Here is a 20,054-nt window from a genome sequence, read left to right as displayed (position 1 = left end):
ACTACCTCCCCTACTACCTAATTTAGAAAAAAAACTTTTTAACATATCATCTTCCTTAATCATATATTCAATTTGTGCAGCTACATAATACAATTGCAGGTTTGGTAAACCAAAACCTCCACTATTCAAAGGGGAGCTCAAAAAAGTGTGTTTCATATGTGTCTGTTTTCCCATCCCATAAAAACCCATTAATTTCACTCTGTATTCTATTAAAGTGGTGTTCACTTAACCAAATAGGTGCTGCTCTTATCACATGCAAAACCATAGGAAAAATAATAGTTTTTATTAGGAAAATTCTCTCGGCCATATTTAAGCGCAATTTTTTCCATATTTGGATTTTGTTTCTTACTTTCTGTCTCAATGGTACAAGGTTTAACTGAACAAAATCCTCAAAATTTAAATTTAAAAAGTATTCCAGGGCCTCATTGTCCCGCAGAACATGTATCTCTTCCTGGAAATCATGATTCTCATCTGATAGTAATAATAACCCCGATTTCCTACAGTTAATCCGGAAGCCGGAGTAACTACCAAAATCACTAATCAACTTAATAATCCTTGATAAGTTTCTTTTAGGATCTATTACAAACAATACCACGTCGTCCGCATATAACAATATTTTCTCTTCCTCTCCCTCAACACCGAACCCCCCGAACAGCCCGGAGCCCCTAATCAACTGTGCCAGTGGCTCAATGAAGAGGGAGAAGAGGAACGGCGACAGGGGGCAGCCCTGCCTTGTTCCTCTTTGCAACCAGACTACCTCTGGGGACACTATGTTATTTATATTAATCCTTGCACTGGGGGCCTTATATAGGGCCTTCAGCCCTTGCAGAAAATATTCTCCCAGGTTCATATGTTCTACTATCTTGAAGAGGAAGCCCCACTCCACCCTGTCAAATGCTTTTTGGGCATCAAGAGACAGGATGGAGCGGGGACCCCCTCATCCTGTACCTGCATATTTAGAAAAGCTCTTCTAATGTGGTTATAGATGTTTCTTCCTTTCATACATTTTTGATCTGTATTTAGGAGCGAAATTGGTCGAAAATCATTCATATCACCACTCTCTCTACCTTTCTTGGGAATTAGGACTATAATGGCTTCGGCCATAGTTGGGGATAACTCCCCTTTACTCAAGGATTCATTATATACCTCTAAGAGGCATGACATTAATGGATCGCCAAAGCATTTATAGATTTCAAAGACCAGGCCATCCGACCCCGGGGCTGAGTTCTGTGAGAAAGATTTCAGGGCATTTTCTATTTCCATTACACTAATTCCTTCCCCTACCTAATTATTTTCATCCTCATTAATACTAGGGAGCTTAATTCCCTCCAGGAATGTATCAATTTCCCGAGTATAAGTCCTGAAAAAATTGGACTGCCACCTTTGTTATTTCTTCCTGTTTCGTACATTCCCTTCCTTCTTTGTCTTTTATCCCAACTATCGTTTTGTTCTTTTTCTGATTAATAATTCCCATGAGAGTCTTATTCGGTTTGCCTGTTTCAACATAGTGTCTTTGCTTCCTAAAGAAGATAGCATGTTGGGCCTTCTCTAGTAGTGTTGAGCGGCATAGGCCATATTCGAATTCACGATATTTCACAAATATATGAACGAATATTCGTCATATCTTCGCTAAATTCGCATATTCGCATGATATTTTCGCATACGCAAAAATTTGCGTATGCGAAAATTAGCATAAACCATAATTAGCATAAGCGAAAATTCGTAAATGTGACAATTAGCATATGCGAAAATTAGCATATGCACATTTTCGCATATGCGAAAAAAATTCGCGCGCCAGTCTCACACAGTAGTATTAGAGCCTTCTTTACACCACACAAGCTGGAAGCAGAGAGGGATGATCACTGTGATGTGTACTGTAAAAAAACAAAAAAACAAACAAACAAAAAAAACCGAATATTCGTAATTACGAATATATAGTGCTATATTCGCGAATATTCGCAAATTCGCGAATATGCGATATTCGCGAATAAAATTCGCATTGTGAATATTCGCGAGCAACACTATTCTCTAGCAAAATTTTTGATACATATCTTGTGTCTGTTTAACTTGAAGCCAGTTCTCTTCATTAGGGTTATTCTCATACTCTCTTTCGGCTACTGCTACCTTTTCCAATACAACCTTCTCCCTTTCCCTACATTTCTTTTTGAACCTGGCAATATTTCTAATAAGTAACCCCCTCAGAAAAGCTTTTAGTGTGTCCCATACTACTAGGATGTCTGCCATCCCTTTATTTATATCCCAGAATTCTCTAATCTCTGTAGTAACTCCCTTTGTTACTTCCTGGATTTTTAACCAATGGGGGTTTATATACATGCTCCTTACTGTTTCTTGTTTCTTCTCCTCTTTTTTGATATAACATACTAACATTGCATGATTGGATATACACCCAGGTTCATACACAATTTTTTGCGAAAAACTCCTTCCTGCACTATTGACCAAAACATGGTCAATTCTGGATGCAGTTTTGTGAGTAGTTTTGTAACATGAAAATGTCTTTTTATATGGATATAGACTTCGCCATGCGTCCTCCCACCCCACCTTTTGGCACCAATTATAAAGGAGAGTATTGTTACTACCCAGCTTTCTACCCTGCCAGTCCATCTCCTTGTTCATAACACAATTTAAATCCCCATTACCCATAAGTCAATAAACTCCTTCTCTCTTTGAAAAATCCATTAGTATTTGCAACACTTCTGTAAAGAACGGGGGAGGGATATACGTAAATGCCAGGATAGTTAACCTACCCTCCCATTTAACATAAAGAAACACGAACCTACCTCTCCAATCAATTTGAGAGCTTAACACTTGAATATTTAGTGCTCTATGGATTAGGACTGACACCCCCGATGAGTACTCTGAGAAAGTGGAGTGAAAGGCTTCTCTTGCCCACCCCTTACTCAGAATAGTCACCGAGTCCTTGGTCAGGTGCGACTCCAAAAGACATACAATTGCGGGAAGGTGTCTATTTATTCTATCAAATATTGCTACCCGTTTACTCCTATCTTTTAGACCTCTGACATTCCATATGATAATTTTATTATTATCCTCCATTACTATGAGAACTTCTCCTCTCTCCCCTCCATAACTGATGGCCTTCTCGCCTACACCCAGCTGGTGGCTTCCCTACCCTTTCAGTGTGTATATATATATATAAATATATATATATATATATATATATATATATATATATATATATATATATATATAGTATTTCTGTGATGTTTACGTTTTAAGTGTGTGTTATCTTGGTATGTGTTTAGCTTATATAGAGAGGGTCCAAACCTAAAATTGCCACAATGTCGCCACATTGTATGTATTTACACATACGATGCGCTTAGTTGCAAAATAACACAATGTATTATACATAATTATAAATTTCAGATTTTGCACTCTTTAGGATAAAACATGAGGATCATAAGAATGCTTTTCATTTCTGTTTTTGTTTTGATCACCAGATGTTCAGACTTTATGCAAAGCTTTCTAAAAGACTTATCTGTGTCCTTCAAATTCCAGAATCTCCTAGCAGTCAATGTTAATTAGCGCTATCAAAGTTTTGACATTGAGTTTCATTCGAGGGCTTTTGTTGATGCACATCCTAGTGCTTTGACCTCCATATTGATCTGGATGATTTGTAGCTTAATCTTGTTTCTGCCGCAAGTTTACCCGGGTAGCTAATCTTCCCCGCATCCTGCTATGGCATCATTCATTTCTACTTTCTAAAAAGCTTTAGCTACACAGTCTTTAAACTGAAGTCTAAAGAATCCATGAAACATTTTGGAATATCTGTAGATTTTTTTAAACACAGCTTATGTTTTAGATCCTTTTAGTCATTCAGATAGAATTTAGCTTGTATTCTGGTGCCTTGAACAAACGGTTCTGTCTGAAATATCCCGTGGCTAAGAAGTGATGTTCTTGAGCTTTGTTTGCTCGTGCATTCCCTGTTTGATAATGAGGAAAACAACTTTATCTTTTTACCATTAACATGTATAAGGAAAGTGAGAATTATATTGGGTAAGGGGTGGTTGTAGATTACAGAGGAAAGGAAATCAAAGACATAGGTTCATCATGAAAGCCAAATTGTTGGATTATTATTTGAAAACTACTGTATATTTTGTTATATTAAAGTGTACCTGTCTATAACAAAAACTTTCTATTTAATGTAGATAATAACATTATATGTATATTTGTAATTTACATTGGTTAAACATTTTTATATTTTTGTCTCTGCAGCTATTGCCTGTGTGTCTCTATGAGGAGTCCAAATACAGGAAGTGAGGGTGGACAAGCAGGGCTCTGTGCAGTGAGGACAAGCAAGGCTCTGTGCAGTGAGGACATGCAGGGCTCTGTGCAGTGAGGACAAGCAAGGCTCTGTGCAGTGAGGACAAGCAGGGCTCTGTACACTGAGGACAAGCAGGGTTCTGTGCAGTAAGGACAAGCAGGGCTCTGTACACTGAGGACAAGCAGGGTTCTGTGCACTAAGGACAAGCAGGGCTCTGTACACTTAGGACAAGCAGGGCTCTGTGCACTGAGGACAAGCAGGGCTCTGTGCACTGAGGACAAGCAGGGCTCTGTGCACTGAGGACAAGCGGGGCTCTGTGCACTGAGGATAAGCATGGCTCTGTGGCTTGCTACAGGCTCACACATGAGGATGATTGACAAGCCAGAAGTCTGTACAGAGCCCCGCTTGTCCTACCCTCATTTACTGTATTTGAACTCCTCATAGAAACACACAGGCAATAGCTGCAGGGATAGCATTTTTTTACCCAAAAATATACACATTTTTAACCAATGTATATTGCAAATATTCATATAATGGTATTATCTACATTATATAAAAAGTTTTTGTTGACGACAGGTACACTTTAATAACCATGTTTTCAAAATTTTACACTCATGTACTTTCCTGTTTGTGAATTATGCCTAGCCTATCAGTTTTCTGTTTAGTACTTGCAGAGATAGAGCATACTAAACTACTAGAAGATTTACTGTTACTCTTCAACAGGGACTTTTTCATTTTGTTTTTTTCTGGACTACTTGACTGCAAACAATGGACATACTAGAATGCTACTTCACATGTGAAATGCATACATTTTAGCATTTTACCATTTTATGTAAAGTAATGCTTTTATTTACTTACCATTGTAGTATTTCAGTTTTCCAGTATCATTGTCATCTCTCACACAAAAGTGAAAGCTCTGTCAATTTGCAGAAGTGTACTGGGGTTGGTTGGGGTTTCAGGATACAAACCTGCTTTGTTGCAGACAATTGGCCACTTGAGGCCTTTATTCCAGAAACAAAGATGTAAGCTTCCTAACTATAAAAAATAAGTCAGTGAATGCATCTCTCCACAGTCTGCTGTCATTACAAAATTATAACAACTCCAGTAAAATGAAGTATGAGGTGTTGGTCATTTTTAGAGTATAGCAACTGCTGCAGCTTATGCTGGAGGGGGCAATTATTAAAGTGTACCTGTCATTAACAAAAACTTTTTATATAATGTAGTTACTAACATTATACAGTATGCATATTTGTAAGGGTGCATGCACACCACGCTTTTGCAATACAGTTCCCGTATCAGGTTTTTGATGAAAAACGGATTTCACAAATCCTGACTAAATTGTATCAAAACGTGTGTACACATTTTAACCCATATACGATTGAAAACCATATACTGTTTGAAAAATGGTGTACGGTTGCATCCATTTTTTTAAGAAAAAACATATACGTTTTTTTACTATTCACTTCATTTTGAATAAAGTTTCACTTGTTTGATTGAAATTCCAAGAAAAAAAACTGTGTAAAGTCAAAAACCATATGGTGAAAACCGGATGGAACCGTACGCACATACAGTTCTGTACGTTTCCCATTGACTCCCATGTAAAAAAAAAAAAAAACGTATACGGTTTAATACAGTTTTTCAACTGGATTAAAAACGTGGTGGACTGCGGTTTTGGGTACGGGAAAAAAACAGACAAAACCGTATATGATGCAAAACGGCCTAAACCTGATGATGCGTTTGACATACGGTTTACAATGTTAAGTCAATGCATACAGTTTTCTATACAGTTTCATACAGTTTTTAACTTGAAGCCGTATACAGGAACTGTATAGCAAAAACGTGGTGTGCATGCACCCTAAGATGCATTTGTTAAAAAATTTGTATATTTTTGTCCCTACAGCTATTGTCTGTGTGTCTCTGTGATGAGAACAAATACAGGAAGTGTGAATAGACATGCAGGGCTCTGTACAGTGAGGACAAGCAGGGCTCTGTACACTAAGGACAAGCAGGGCTCTGTACAATGAGGACAAGCAGGGCTCTGTACACTAAGGATAAGCAGGGCTCTGTACACTGAGGACAAGCAGGGCTCTGTAGACTGAGAACAAGCAGGGCTCTGTACACTGAGGACAAGCAGGGCTCTGTAGACTGAGGACAAGCAGGGCTCTGTGCACTGAGGGCAAGCAGGGCTCTGTACATTGAGGACAAGCAGGGCTCTATACACTGAGGGAAAGCATGGCTCTGTACACTGAGGACAAGTATGGCTCTGTACACTGAGGACAAGCAGGGCTCTGTGCACTGAGGACAAACAGGGCTCTGTGCACTGAGGACAAGCAGGGCTCTGTGCACTGAGAACAAGCAGGGCTCTGTACACTAAGGACAAGCAGGCTCTGTACACTAAGGACAATCAGGGCTCTGTGCAGTGAGGCTCTGGGACAATCTCCTGGCTCACACAGCAGACTGATTGACAAATTGGGAGCCTGCACAGAGTCCTGCTTGTCATGCCCTCACTTCCTGTCTTTGGTCTCCTCACTGAAACACACATGCAATAGCTGAAGGAACAGCATTTTTTCACACAAAAATGTAGACAATTTATAATTATTGTATACAACAAATATACATATAATAGTATTATCTACGTTATCTCAAAAGTTTTTGATAACGACAGGTACACTTTAAAGGAGAGAAGATAGTACTGTGTTGACTATAATACTTATTATATATAATTATAATATACAGTCATGGCCGTAAATGTTGGCAGATCTGAAATAAAGAAAAGGATTGCAGTAACACATATTTTGCTATACACATGTTTATTCCCTTTGTGTGTATTGGAACTAAACCAAAAAAGGGAGGAAAAAAAAAGCAAATTGGACATAATGTCACACCAAACTCCAAAAATGGGCTGGACAAAATTATTGGCACCCTATCAAAAGTGTGGAGAAATAAGATTGTATCAAGCATGTGATGGAACCTGGGGCAAGTAACAGATGTGGGCAATATAAAAATCACACCTGAAAGCAGATAAAAAGGAGAAAATGTCACTTAGTCTTTGCATTGTTTGTCTGCGTGTGCCACACTAAGCATGGACAACAGAAAGAGGAGAAGAGACCTGTCTGAGGAATTTTGAACCAAAATTGTGGAAAAATCTCAATGTCACAAGTCTATCTCCAGATATCTAGATTTGTCTTTGTCCACAGTGCGCAACATTATCAAGAAGATTGCAACCCGTGGAACTGTTGCTAATCTCTCTGGGCATGGACGGAAGAGAAAAATTGATGAAAGGTGTCAACGCAGGATAGTCCTTATGGTGGATAAGCAGCCCCAACCAAGTTCCAAAGATATTCAAGCTGTCCTGCAGGCTTAGGGGGCATCAGTGCCAGCGTGAACTATCCATCGACATTTAAATGAAATGAAGCGCTAAGACAGGAGACCCAGGAGGACCCCACTGCTGACACAGAGACATAAAAAAGCAAGACTACAATTTGCCAAAATGAACTTGAGTAAGCCAAAATCCTTCTGGGAAAACGCCTTGTGGACAGATGAGACAAAGATAGAGCTTTTTGGTAAAGCATATCATTCTACTGTTTACCGAAAATAAAATGAGGCCTACAAAGAAAAGAACACAGTACCTACAGTGAAATATGGTGGAGGTTCAATTATGTTTTGGGGTTGTTTTGCTGCATCTGGCACTGGGTGCCTTGAATGTGTGCAAGGCATCATGAAATCTGAGGATTACCAATGGTTTTTGGGTAGCACTGTACAGCCCAGTGTCAAAAAGCTGGGTTTGCGTCGGAAATCTTGGGTCTTCTAACAGGACAATGACCCCAAACATACGTCAAAAGCACCCAGAAATGGATGGCAGCAAAGCGGGGGAGAGTTCTGAAGTGTCCAGCAATGAGTCCAGATCTAAATCCCATTGAACATCTGTGGAGAAATCCTAAAATTGCTGTTGGGAAAAGGCGCTCTTCCAATAAGAGAGCCCTGGAGCAGTTTGCAATGGACGAGTGGTCCAACATTCTGGCTGAGAGGTGTATGAAGCTTATTGATGGTTATAGGAAGCGACTGATTTCAGTTATTTTTTCCAAAGGGTGTACAACCAAATATTAAGTTAAGGGTGCCTATAATTTTGTCCAGACCATTTTTGCAGTTTGGCATGACATTATGTCCAATTTGCTTTTTTTCCTCCCTTTTTTGGTTTAGTTCCAATACATGCAAAGGGAATAAATATGTGTATAGCAAAACATGTGTTCCTGCAATCCTTTTCTGTGAGAAATACTTCATATTCTAGAAAAACTTCAGGGGCGCCAACATTTACGGCCATGACTGTATGTGTTAAAGTGATCCTGATCACAAGACAATGAAGAGTATCTTGCCCCTTAGTCTAAGAAAGGGAAATCCAACCTCTGATGTAATTTATGGCTTTAGCTGGCTACATATTTTATAGTCCGGATATATAACTATGGTTAAGCACCTGAAAGAAAAATCTGGATGTGATGTACGGCTTTAGTTAGCGCATTGTACTTTTTCAGCCTGGCTGCACAATTATGATTAAGCACCTGTTTGAGGAAACAGGAAAGAAGGAAGAAATAGGGAAAGGAAAAGAGAGAAAAAGTTTAATGTAATTTAATTTTTTTTAATATAGCTGCCGTAAAAGGGAAAATAAATAAAAACTGCTTTTAATAGTGTTCATATTTTTTTTTTCTAATTTCCCTTTTTCAAGGATAAATTTGATTTTGGTTACTGAGAGAACATTGGGTTCAATAAAAAAAAAAAAATGTGTTATGAACCTAGAACAGCCTCAGACTTTAAAGAAGTTTAAATGCTGAACCTAGAAATTGGTGCATAAATCCACACTTGTTAAAAGGGTACTCCAGTGAAAAACAAATTCAACTGGTGTCAGAAAGTAATACAGATTTAAAAATCTTAATCCTTCCAGTACTTATCAGCTGCTGTATGCTCCAGAGGAAGTTACCGTATTTATCGGGGTTTAACACGCACCCTCATTTTTCCAAGGAAATTTGGGTAAAAAAGTTTTTTTACTAAAATATCCTTGGAAAAATGAGGGTGCGTGTGTGTCCAGGTGTACTTCGATAAACTGTTTCTGGCAGCTTCTGCAAGCGCTTTAAATCATTGACGTGCTGGGGCTTCTGTGGGGCCAGAGTGCCGCTGCTGTATTCCCTCCCCATCACCCGGTTTTATAGTTAAATATCCCGCCGCCGCCACGGCATAATTCCCTCCCCGTCCCCGTTTTTAAAGTCAAATATCCCGCCACCGCCACGGCACAATTCCCTCCCCGTCCCTGGTTTTAAAGTTAAGTATCCTGCCGCTGCCACTGCCCAATTCCCTCCCCGTACCCGGTTTTATAGTTACATGTGCCCTGGGGACCTTCATGCTCCAGCGGTCTCCTGATCTGTCACTGTGCGCCGCGCACTGACTGACGAGGGATGTTGTGTTGAGGATGTCACTCGTCATTACGCAGCGCACAGTGACAGATCAGGAGACCGCCGGAGCATGAAGGACCGCAGTCCCCAGGGCACATGTAACTATAAAACCGGGGACGGGGAGGGAATTGGGCAGTGGCGGCGGTGGGATATTTAACTATAAAACTGGGGACGGGGAGGGAATTGGGCAATGGCTGCGGTGGGACATATAACTATAAAACCGGGGACGGGGAGGGAATCGGGCAGTGGTGGCGGCGGGACATATAACTATAAAACCGGGGACGGGGAGAGAATCGGGCAGTGGCAGTGGGACTCTGGCCAGGCAGAAGCTGCTGCAGTTCAATGATTTAAAGCGCCCGCTTTAAATCATTGAACTGCAGCGGCTTTTGCGTGGTCACAAACAGTCTATCGGCGTATAACTCGCAGATAGACTTTAGGCTAAAAATGTTAGCATAAAAATTATGGTATATAGTTATTTTCTGTCTGACCATAGTGCTCTCTGATGAAACCTCTGTCCAAATCAGGAACTGTCCAGAGTGGAAGCAAATCCCCATAGAAAACCGCTCTTGCTCCGGAAAGGTCCTCTAGGACATAGGAAATTATTTTTTGTCCACAAAAATAGAAATATTTTGGAAATGAGCTTAAAGCCTTTTTAAGGGGAATTCTAGAAATTAAAAATTGCGGGCTTTAGAAGGGGCTTGATTGAAGAAAAGAAGATAAATCTATTCACAAGGATTAAAGAAAATATATATTTTTAAATAATTTAAATATCCTGCAAATTTGACAAAAGAAAAGCCCAGGCACAATATAAACACATTTATATGAAGAATGGTGAAAATGAATACATTTTTCAGAGAAGTTAAGCAATTCTTGTAAGGGGGTAAACCCAGTAAACTGTTAGCTGGTACAATAAATGCTCAATAGGAAAAAGGTAAGACTGTGGCAATAAGGGATAAAGAGGGCAAGATTGTACATGATCAGAAGGGGATTTAATTACAATTTGTTCATTATTTTCAGAAGTTCTATGGTAATGAGGTAAAGAAGAGTGCTGGGGAGATTGTCATTTCTGAGCAGTATAGCATTGTCAAAATTTCCAACTTATAAACAATATGAGGCCAATTGTGGTGCCCTCTATGTCCTCTTTTGTTTCACTTGAACCATTGGTTCATTATCCTAAAAAAGTCTACACAAAAAAAGCTTGGGGGGTGGGGTGGTGGAAGTGGGGGTGTGGGTTGGGGTAATGCAGAATAAGAAAATTTTAATGTTTTCTGTGTTAAAGGAAAACTCCGGGATGTTCAAATTATCCCCTTTCCTAGGGTTCGGGGATAAGTGTGAGATTGCTGGGGGTCCAACTGCTGGGGCACCCCGCAATGTCCCGGAAGGAGATAATTTGTACATCCCAGAGGTATTCTTTAATCCCGTATGGGTACGCCCCTTGCTCCCTGGTAGTTAAGGACCCAGGGCATACTTGTATGCCCGTGGGAATTTCGGCCCCCGCCGTGTGGTGGGCGGGGACCAGACCGGGATGACTGCTGATATCTATCAGCAGACATCCCGTGCAAATACCCAGGATAGTTCTGAGACCCCCCCCATATGTCGGCGATTGCTGCAAATCGCCGTTGAATTCAGACCGGCGATTTCCTGCGGTTCCGGGTCATTCGGGTCTCTGGTGACCCGGTGATTCGGAAAAAAAGGGTGAATGGGGCTGACCCTTACCCAGCAGGAGTGAGGTGGCGCAGGTGCCACCTCATGATCATGTGATTGATTGGTCGGAACGACCAATGAATTACTGTCCTGCTTGGCGGCGATCGGGCCGGAGATCGGGGCCACCGATGGTCTCCTACCTTTCCCTGGTCCGGCTGGGGTTCCCTCAGGAGCGGTCCAGGTGGCAGGAGCGGCGATGGTCCCAGCGGTGCAGGCAGCAGGTTACAGCAAGAGGTGAGGCCTGTTCACCTCCTGCTGTTGCTTAGTAACAACTGTTAGCATGCATAGCCAAAGGGCATGCTGGAAGTTTTAGTTTTGGAACAGCAGGAGTTCCAACTACAACTCCCAGCATGTCCTTTGGTAGTCTGTGCATGCTGGGGGTTGTAGTTATGCAACAGCTGGAGGCAAATTTTTTCTATGAAAAAGTGTGCATCCAGTTGTTGCATAACTACAACTCCCAGCATGCACAGACTACCAAAGGGCATGCTGGGAGTAGTAGCAGTGTGCCTCCAGCTGTTGCAAAACTACAACTCTCAGCATGCCCTTCAACTGTCAATGCTTGCTGAGTGTTGCAGTTTTGCAACAGCTGGAGACACGTTGGTTGTGAAACAGAGTTTGTGCCCTAACTCAGTGTTTCACAACCAGTGTGCCTCCAGCTGTGTCAAATATACAACTCCCAGCATGCAGCGAGAGACTGTACATGCTGTGAGTTCTAGTTTTGCAACAGCTGGAGGCACACTGGTTGCAAAACACCAAGTTAAGTAACAAACTCTGTGTTGCGCAACCAATGTGCCTCCAGCTGTTGCATAACTACAACTCCCAGCATGTGTGGTCTGTCAGTGCAGGGTACATTCACACGGGCGGGGGTTTACAGCGAGTTTTCTGCTGCAAGTTTGAGATGCTGCAAACTTTCTGCCACAGCTCAAACTCCCAGCGAGAAACTCACTGTAAACCCGCCCGTGTGAATGTACCCTAAAAACACTACACTACACAAAATAAAAAGTAAAACACTACATATATCCCTACACAGTCCCCTCCCCGCCCTAATAAAAAAAAAAAACTAAACGTCTTGTATGCCACTGTTTCCAAAATGGAGCCCCGAGCTGTTGAAAAACAACAATTCCCAGTATTTCCGGACAGCCATTGACTGTCAAGACATGCTGGGAGTTTTGCAACAGCTGGAGAAACCCTGTTGGGGAAATGCTGCCATAGGGTATTTTGGTGGCGGATGCAAATCCCCAAAATAGGCCTCAAATGCACATGGCGCTCTCTCGCTTTGGAGCCCTGTCATATTTCAAGGAATTAGTTTAGGGCCACATATGGGGTATTTCCATACTCAGGAGAAATTGCGTTACAAATTTTGGGGGGCTTTTTCTCCTTTTACCCCTCATGAAAAGGTAAAGTGGGGTCTACAACAGCATGTTAGTGTAAAAAAATTTACATTTTTTACACTAACATGCTTGTTGCCCCATACTTTTATTTTTCACAAGCGGTAAAAGGAAAAATAGACCGGAAGTGTACGGAAATACCCCATATGTGGGTGTAAAGTGATCTTCGGTCGCAAAAGGAGTGAGAGCGCACTATGTAAATTTGAGGCCTAAATTGGTGATTTGCACAGGGGTGGCTGATTTTACAGTGGTTCTGACATAAACGCAAAACAATAAATACCCACAAGGGGTATAGTGAGCCTTAACACCCCACAGGTGTTTGTTGAATTTTCGTTAAATTTGGATGTGAAAATGAAAAAAAAAATTTTTCACTAAAATGCGGGTGTTACCCTACATTTTTCATTTTCACAAGAGAGAATAGGAAAAAAGCCCCAAAAATTTGTAACCCCATTTCTTCAGAGTAAGAACATACCCCATATGTGGATGTAAAGTGCTCTGCGGGCGCACTACAATGCTCAGAAGAGAAGGCGCGCCATTGGGATTTTGGAGAGAGAATGTGTCCGAAATTGAAGGCCATGTGTGTGTACAAAGCTCACATAGTGCCAGTGCCAGTGTCCCCGCCACATGTGACCACATTTACGAAACTACACCCCTCACAGAATTTAATAGGGGGTACAGTGAACCTTTACACCCCAGGTGTCTGACAGATTTTTGGAACAGTGGTCCGTGAAAATGGAAAATTTTATTTTTCATTTGCACAGCCCACTGTTCCAAAGATCTGTCAAACACCAGTGGGTGTAAATGCTCACTGCACCACTTTTTAAATTCTGTGAGGGGTATAGTTTCAAAAATGGGGTCACATGAGGGGGGTCCACTGTTCTGGCACCCGGGGGGCTTTGCAAACGCACATGGCCCCCGACTTATATTCCAATCAAACTCTGTCTCCAAAAGTTCAATGGCACACCTTCTCTTCTGAGCATTGAAGTTCGCCCGCAGAGCACTTTACATCCACATATGGGGTATTTCCATACTCCGAAGAAATGGGGTAAGAAATTTTGGGAGGATTTTTCTCCTATTACCCCTTGTGAAAATGAAAAATTTGGGGTAACACCAGCATTTTAATGAAAAAAATAAAAAATTTCAATTTTCAGGTCCAAATTTTGCGAAGATTTGTCAAACACCTGTGGGGTGTTAAGGCTCACTATACCCCTTATTATGTTCCTTGAGAGGTGCAGTTTTCAAAATAGTATGCCATGTGTTTTTTTGCTGTTCTGGCACCATAGGGGCTTCCTAAATGCGACATGCCCCCAAAAACCATTTCAGCAAAATTTGCTTTCCAAAAGCCAAATGTGACTCCTTCTTTTCTGAGCATTGTAGGGCGCCAGCAGAGCACTTGATGTCCACACATGGGGTATTTCCATACTCAGAAGAGATGGGGTTACAAATTTTGGGGGGCATTTTCTCCTATTACATTTTGTAAAATTATAAATTGGGGAGAAACTAGCATTTTAGTGAAAAAAATAATAATTTATACATCCAACTTTAATGAAAAATCTTCAAACACCTGTGGGGTGTTAAGGCTCACTATACCCCTTGCTACGTTCCTTGAGGAGTGTACTTTCCAAAATAGTATGCCATGTGTTTTGTTTTTTTTTGCTGTTCAGGCACCATAGGGGCTTCTTAAATGTGACATGCCTTCAAAAGCCATTTTAGAAAAACTCACTCTCCAAAATCCCACTGTCGCTCCTTCCCTTCTGAGCCCTCTAGTGCACCCACAGAGCACTTGACATACACATGAGGTATTTCCTGACTTGTGAGAAATTGGATTACACATTTTAGGCAGATTTCTCTCCTTTTACCCCTTGTAAAAATTCTAAAACTGGGTCTACAAGAACATGCCAGTGTAAAAAATGAAGATTTTGAATTTTCTCCTTCACTTTGCTGCTATTCCTGTGAAACACCTAAAGGGTTAACAAACTTTTTGAATGTCATTTTGAATACTTTGAGGGGTACAGTTTTTATAATGGGGTATTTCTAATAAGAAGGCCCTTCAAATCCACTTCAAAACTGAACTGGTCCTTGAAAATTTTGTGAAAAATTGGAAAATTGCTGCTATACTTTGAAGCCCTCTGATGTTTTTCAAAAGTAAAAACATGTCAACTTTATGATGCAAACATAAAGTAGACATATTTTCTATGTGAATCTATATATAATTTATTTGGAATATCCATTTCCTTATAAGCAGAGAGCTTCAAAGTTAAAAAAATGTAAAATTTTTAATTATTTCATCAAATTTTTATAATTTTTCACCAAGTAATGATGCAAGTATCGATGAAATTTCACCACTAATTTAAAGTAGAATATGTCACGAAAAATTCTTAGGAAAACCCGGGCGATTTCAAGGTATCTTCCAGGTGGTTTCACCAGTGGCGGATATGGTCTGATGAACTACGGATGTATGACACAGCAGTGACCTCATTGGGGGATCCAGCGCTCCTGTTTTCCTAATTTTATCTTAGACACTGCAATATTTTTCATACAATAAAGAAGAGATTGAGCAACATACCTGTTACGCCGAGCGCTCCGGGTCCCCGCTCCTCCACGGAGCGCTCGCAGCGTCCTCTCATTCGCAGCGCCCCGGTCAGACCTGCTGACCGGGCACGCTGCGATACTACTCCCAGCGCCTCGGTCAGACCTGCTGACCGGGCGTGCTGCGATACTACTCCCAGCCGGGATGTGCTTCGCAACGCGGGACGCGCCCGCTCGCGATGCGCATCCCGGCTCCCGTACCTGACCCGTTCCCCGTCTGTGTTGTCCCGGCGCGCGCGCGCCCTAAGGAGCGGGGCCGCGTCTCTGCGATTTAAAGGACCACTGCGCCACTGATTGGCGCAGCAGGCCTAATCAGTATCCTCACCTGTGCACTCCCTACTTATACCTCACTTCCCCTGCACTCCCTCGCCGGATCTTGTTGCCATTGTGCCAGTGAAAGCGTTTCCTTGTGTGTTCCTAGCCTGTGTTCCAGACCTCCTGCCGTTGCCCCTGACTACGATCCTTGCTGCCTGCCCTGACCTTCTGCTACGTCCGACCTTGCTCTTGTCTACTCCCTTGTACCGCGCTTATCCAGCAGTCAGAGAGGTTGAGCCATTGCCGGTGGATACGACCTGGTTGCTACCGCCGCTGCAAGACCATCCCGCTTTGCGGCGGGCTCTGGTGAATACCAGTACACAACTTAAAACCGGTCATCCGACACGGTCCACGCCAATCCCTCTCTGGCACAGAGGATCCACCTCCTGACAGCCGAATCGTGACAGTAGATCCGGCCATGGATCCCGCTGAGGTCCCGCTGCCAGTTGTCGCCGACCTCACCACGGTGGTCGCCCAGCAGTCACAACAGATAGCGCAACAAGGCCACCAGCTGTCTCAACTGACCGTGATGCTACAGCAGCTACTACCACAGCTTCAGCAATCATCTCCTCCGCCAGCTCCTACACCTCCTCCGCAGCGAGTGGCCGCTTCCAGCCTCCGATTATCCTTGCCGGATAAATTTGATGGGGACTCTAAGTTTTGCCGTGGTTTTCTTTCACAATGTTCCCTGCTTTTGGAGATGATGTCGGACCAGTTTCCAACTGAAAGGTCTAAGGTGGCTTTCGTAGTCAGCCTTCTTTCTGGGAAAGCCCTGTCATGGGCCACACCGCTCTGGGACCGCAATGATCCTGTCACTGCCTCTGTACACTCCTTCTTCACGGAGATTCGAAGTGTCTTTGAGGAACCTGCCCGAGCCTCTTCTGCCGAGACCTCCCTGCTGAACCTGGTGCAGGGTAATTCTTCTGTTGGCGAGTACGCCATCCAATTCCGTACTCTTGCCTCCGAATTATCCTGAAATAACGAGGCCCTCTGCGCGACCTTTAAAAAAGGCCTATGCAGTAACATTAAAGATGTGCTGGCCGCACGAGAAATTCCTGCTAACCTGCATGAACTTATTCATCTTGCCACCCGCATTGACATGCGTTTTTCCGAAAGGCGTCAGGAGCTCCGCCAGGATATGGACTTTGTTCGCACGAGGTGGTTTCTCTCCCCGGCTCCTCTCTCCTCTGGTCCTCTGCAATCCGTTCCTGTGCCTTCCGCCGTGGAGGTTATGCAAGTTGACCGGTCTCGCTTGACACCTCAAGAGAGGACACGACGCCGCATGGAGAACCTTTGCCTGTACTGTGCCGGTACCGAACATTTCTTGAAGGATTGTCCTATCCGTCCTCCTCGCCAGGAAAGACGCACGCTAACTCAGCACAAAGGTGAGACAGCTCTTGATGTGAGCTCTGCTTCTCCACGTCTTACTGTGCCTGTGCGGATGTCTTCTTCTACCTTCTCCTTCTCTGCTATGGCCTTCTTAGATTCCGGATCTGCAGGAAATTTTATTTTGGCCTCTCTCATCAACAGGTTCAACATCCCGGTGACCAGTCTCGCCAGACCCCTCTACATCAACTCTGTTAATAATGAAAAATTGGACTGTACCGTGCGTTACCGCACGGAACCTCTCTTAATGTGCATCGGACCCCATCACGAAAAAATTTAATTTTTGGTCCTCTCTAACTGCACTTCAGAGATTCTTCTTGGATTATCGTGGCTTCAATGCCATTCCCCAACCCTTGATTGGACCACAGGGGAAATCAGGAACTGGGTACTTCTTGCCACAAGGACTGTCTTAAACCGGCTCCCAGTACTCACAGTCGAGACCCTGTTGTTCCCCCGGTATCTGGTCTTCCTAAGGCCTATCTGGACTATGCTGATGTTTTTTGCAAGAAACAAGCAGAGACTTTGCCTCCTCACAGGCCTTATGACTGTCCTATTGACCTCCTCCCAGGTACTACTCCACCCCGGGGCAGAATCTATCCTCTGTCTGCTCCAGAAACCCAAGCCATGTCGGAATACATCCAGGAGAACTTAAAAAAGGGGTTTATCCGCAAGTCCTCCTCTCCTGCCGGAGCTGGATTTTTTTTTGTCTCCAAAAAAGATGGCTCCCTACGCCCTTGCATTGATTACCACGGACTTAATAAAATCACGGTAAAAAACCGCTACCCCCTACCTCTTATCTCGGAACTCTTTGACCGCCTACAAGGCGCCCACATCTTTACCAAGCTAGACTTAAGAGGTGCTTATAATCTCATCCGCATCAGGGAGGGGGACGAATGGAAGACTGCATTTAACACCAGAGATGGACACTTTGAGTATCTGGTCATGCCCTTTGGCCTTTGCAACGCCCCTGCCATCTTCCAAGACTTTGTAAATGAAATTTTTTGTGATCTTCTATATACCTGTGTTGTGGTTTACCTAGACGATATTCTGATTTTTTCTGCCAACTTGGAAGAACACCGCCAACATGTCCGCATGGTTCTTCAGAGACTTCGGGACAATCAACTTTATGCCAAAATGGAAAAATGTCTCTTTGAATGTCAGTCTCTTCCTTTCCTAGGATACTTAGTCTCTGGCCAGGGACTACAAATGGACCCAGATAAACTATCTGCCGTATTAGATTGGCCACGCCCCTCCGGACTCCGTGCTATCCAACGTTTTTTGGGGTTCGCCAATTATTACAGACAATTTATTCCACACTTTTCCACTATTGTGGCTCCTATCGTGGCTCTAACCAAGAAAAATGCCAATCCTAAGTCCTGGTCTCCTCAAGCGGAAGACGCATTTAAACATCTCAAGTCTGCCTTTTCTTCTGCTCCCATACTCTCCAGACCTGACCCATCTAAACCCTTCTTATTGGAGGTAGACGCCTCCTCAGTGGGAGCTGGAGCAGTTCTTCTACAAAGAAATTCTTCCGGGCATGCTGTTACTTGTGGGTTTTTTTCTAGGACATTCTCTCCGGCGGAGAAAAACTACTCCATTGGTGATCGAGAAATTACTGGCCATAAAATTGGCGCTTGAGGAATGGAGGCACCTGCTGGAGGGATCCAAATATCCAGTTATTATATACACTGATCACAAGAATCTCTCTTATCTCCAGTCTGCCCAACGACTGAACCCTCGCCGGGCTAGGTGGTCGTTGTTCTTTGCCCGTTTTAACTTTGAAATCCATTTTCGCCCTGCTGACAAGAACATTAGGGCTGACGCCCTCTCTCGTTCATCGGATGCCTCTGAAGTGGAAGCCTCTCCGCAACACATCATTCCTCCGGACTGTCTGATCTCCACTTCTCCAGCTTCCATCAGACAAACTCCTCCAGGGAAGACCTTCGTTTCTCCACGCCAGCGCCTCGGGATTCTCAAGTGGGGACACTCCTCCCACCTCGCAGGCCATGCGGGCATCAAAAAATCCTTTCAACTCATCTCTCGATTTTATTGGTGGCCTACTCTGGAGACTGATGTTGTTGATTTCGTGCGGGCCTGTACTGTCTGTTCCCGGGATAAGACTCCTCGGCAGAAGCCTGCTGGTCTCCTTCATCCTCTGCCTGTTCCTGAACAACCTTGGTCACAGATTGGTATGGACTTTATTACTGACTTGCCCTTATCCCGTGGCAACACAGTTGTTTGGGTGGTCGTTGATCGATTTTCCAAGGTGGCACATTTTATCCCTCTTCCAGGCCTTCCTTCAGCGCCTCAGTTGGCAAAGCAGTTTTTTACACACATTTTTCACCTTCACGGGTTGCCCACGCATATCGTCTCGGATAGAGGCGTTCAATTTGTGTCTAAATTCTGGAGGGCCCTCTGTAAGCAGCTCAAGATCAAATTAAACTTCTCTTCTTCTTATCATCCCCAATCCAAGGTGCAAGTAGAAAGAATTAATCAGGTCCTGGGTGACTATTTACAACATTTTGTTTCCTCCCGCCAGGATGACTGGGCAGATCTTCTACCATGGGCCGAATTCTCATACAACTTCAGAGTCTTCCTCCCCTCCCCACTCCCATGCCCTCTGGTTTGCCCGCTGTTGATGAAGTGACTCGAGATCTTTCCACCATATGGAAAGAAACCCAAAATTCTCTTTTACAGGCTTCATCCCGGATGAAAAAATTTGCTGATAAAAAAAGAAGAACTCCCCCCATTTTTGCTCCCGGAGACAAGGTATGGCTCTCCGCTAAGTATGTCCGCTTTCGTGTCCCCAGTTATAAACTGGGACCACGCTATCTTGGTCCTTTCAAAATCTTGTGCCAGATCAACCCTGTCTCTTACAAACTCCTTCTTCCTCCTTCTCTCCGTATTCACAATGCCTTCCATGTCTCTCTC

At 43.2% G+C, this 20,054-nt stretch overlaps 1 long non-coding RNA gene across 1 annotated transcript in view; it reads right to left on the bottom strand.

Annotated features, from left to right (window-relative positions):
• Positions 1 to 3,485: 3,485 nt before the first annotated feature.
• Positions 3,486 to 20,054, bottom strand: part of LOC130291404 (uncharacterized) — a 28,875-nt gene continuing 12,306 nt past the window's right edge. Inside the window, exons 2-3 of the long non-coding RNA XR_008847923.1 lie at positions 5,159 to 5,335; positions 3,486 to 3,959 (exon numbers count right to left, since the gene is read on the bottom strand). This is a non-coding gene — a long non-coding RNA (uncharacterized LOC130291404). The remainder of the gene's footprint in view (positions 3,960 to 5,158; positions 5,336 to 20,054) is intronic.

Source organism: Hyla sarda, chromosome 9 (genome assembly GCF_029499605.1).
Source record: "Hyla sarda isolate aHylSar1 chromosome 9, aHylSar1.hap1, whole genome shotgun sequence".
In the NCBI taxonomy this organism is placed as follows: Eukaryota; Metazoa; Chordata; class Amphibia; order Anura; family Hylidae; genus Hyla; species Hyla sarda.
Note: the sequence above shows the minus strand (reverse complement) of the source record. Positions and strands in the feature narration are given on the sequence as shown.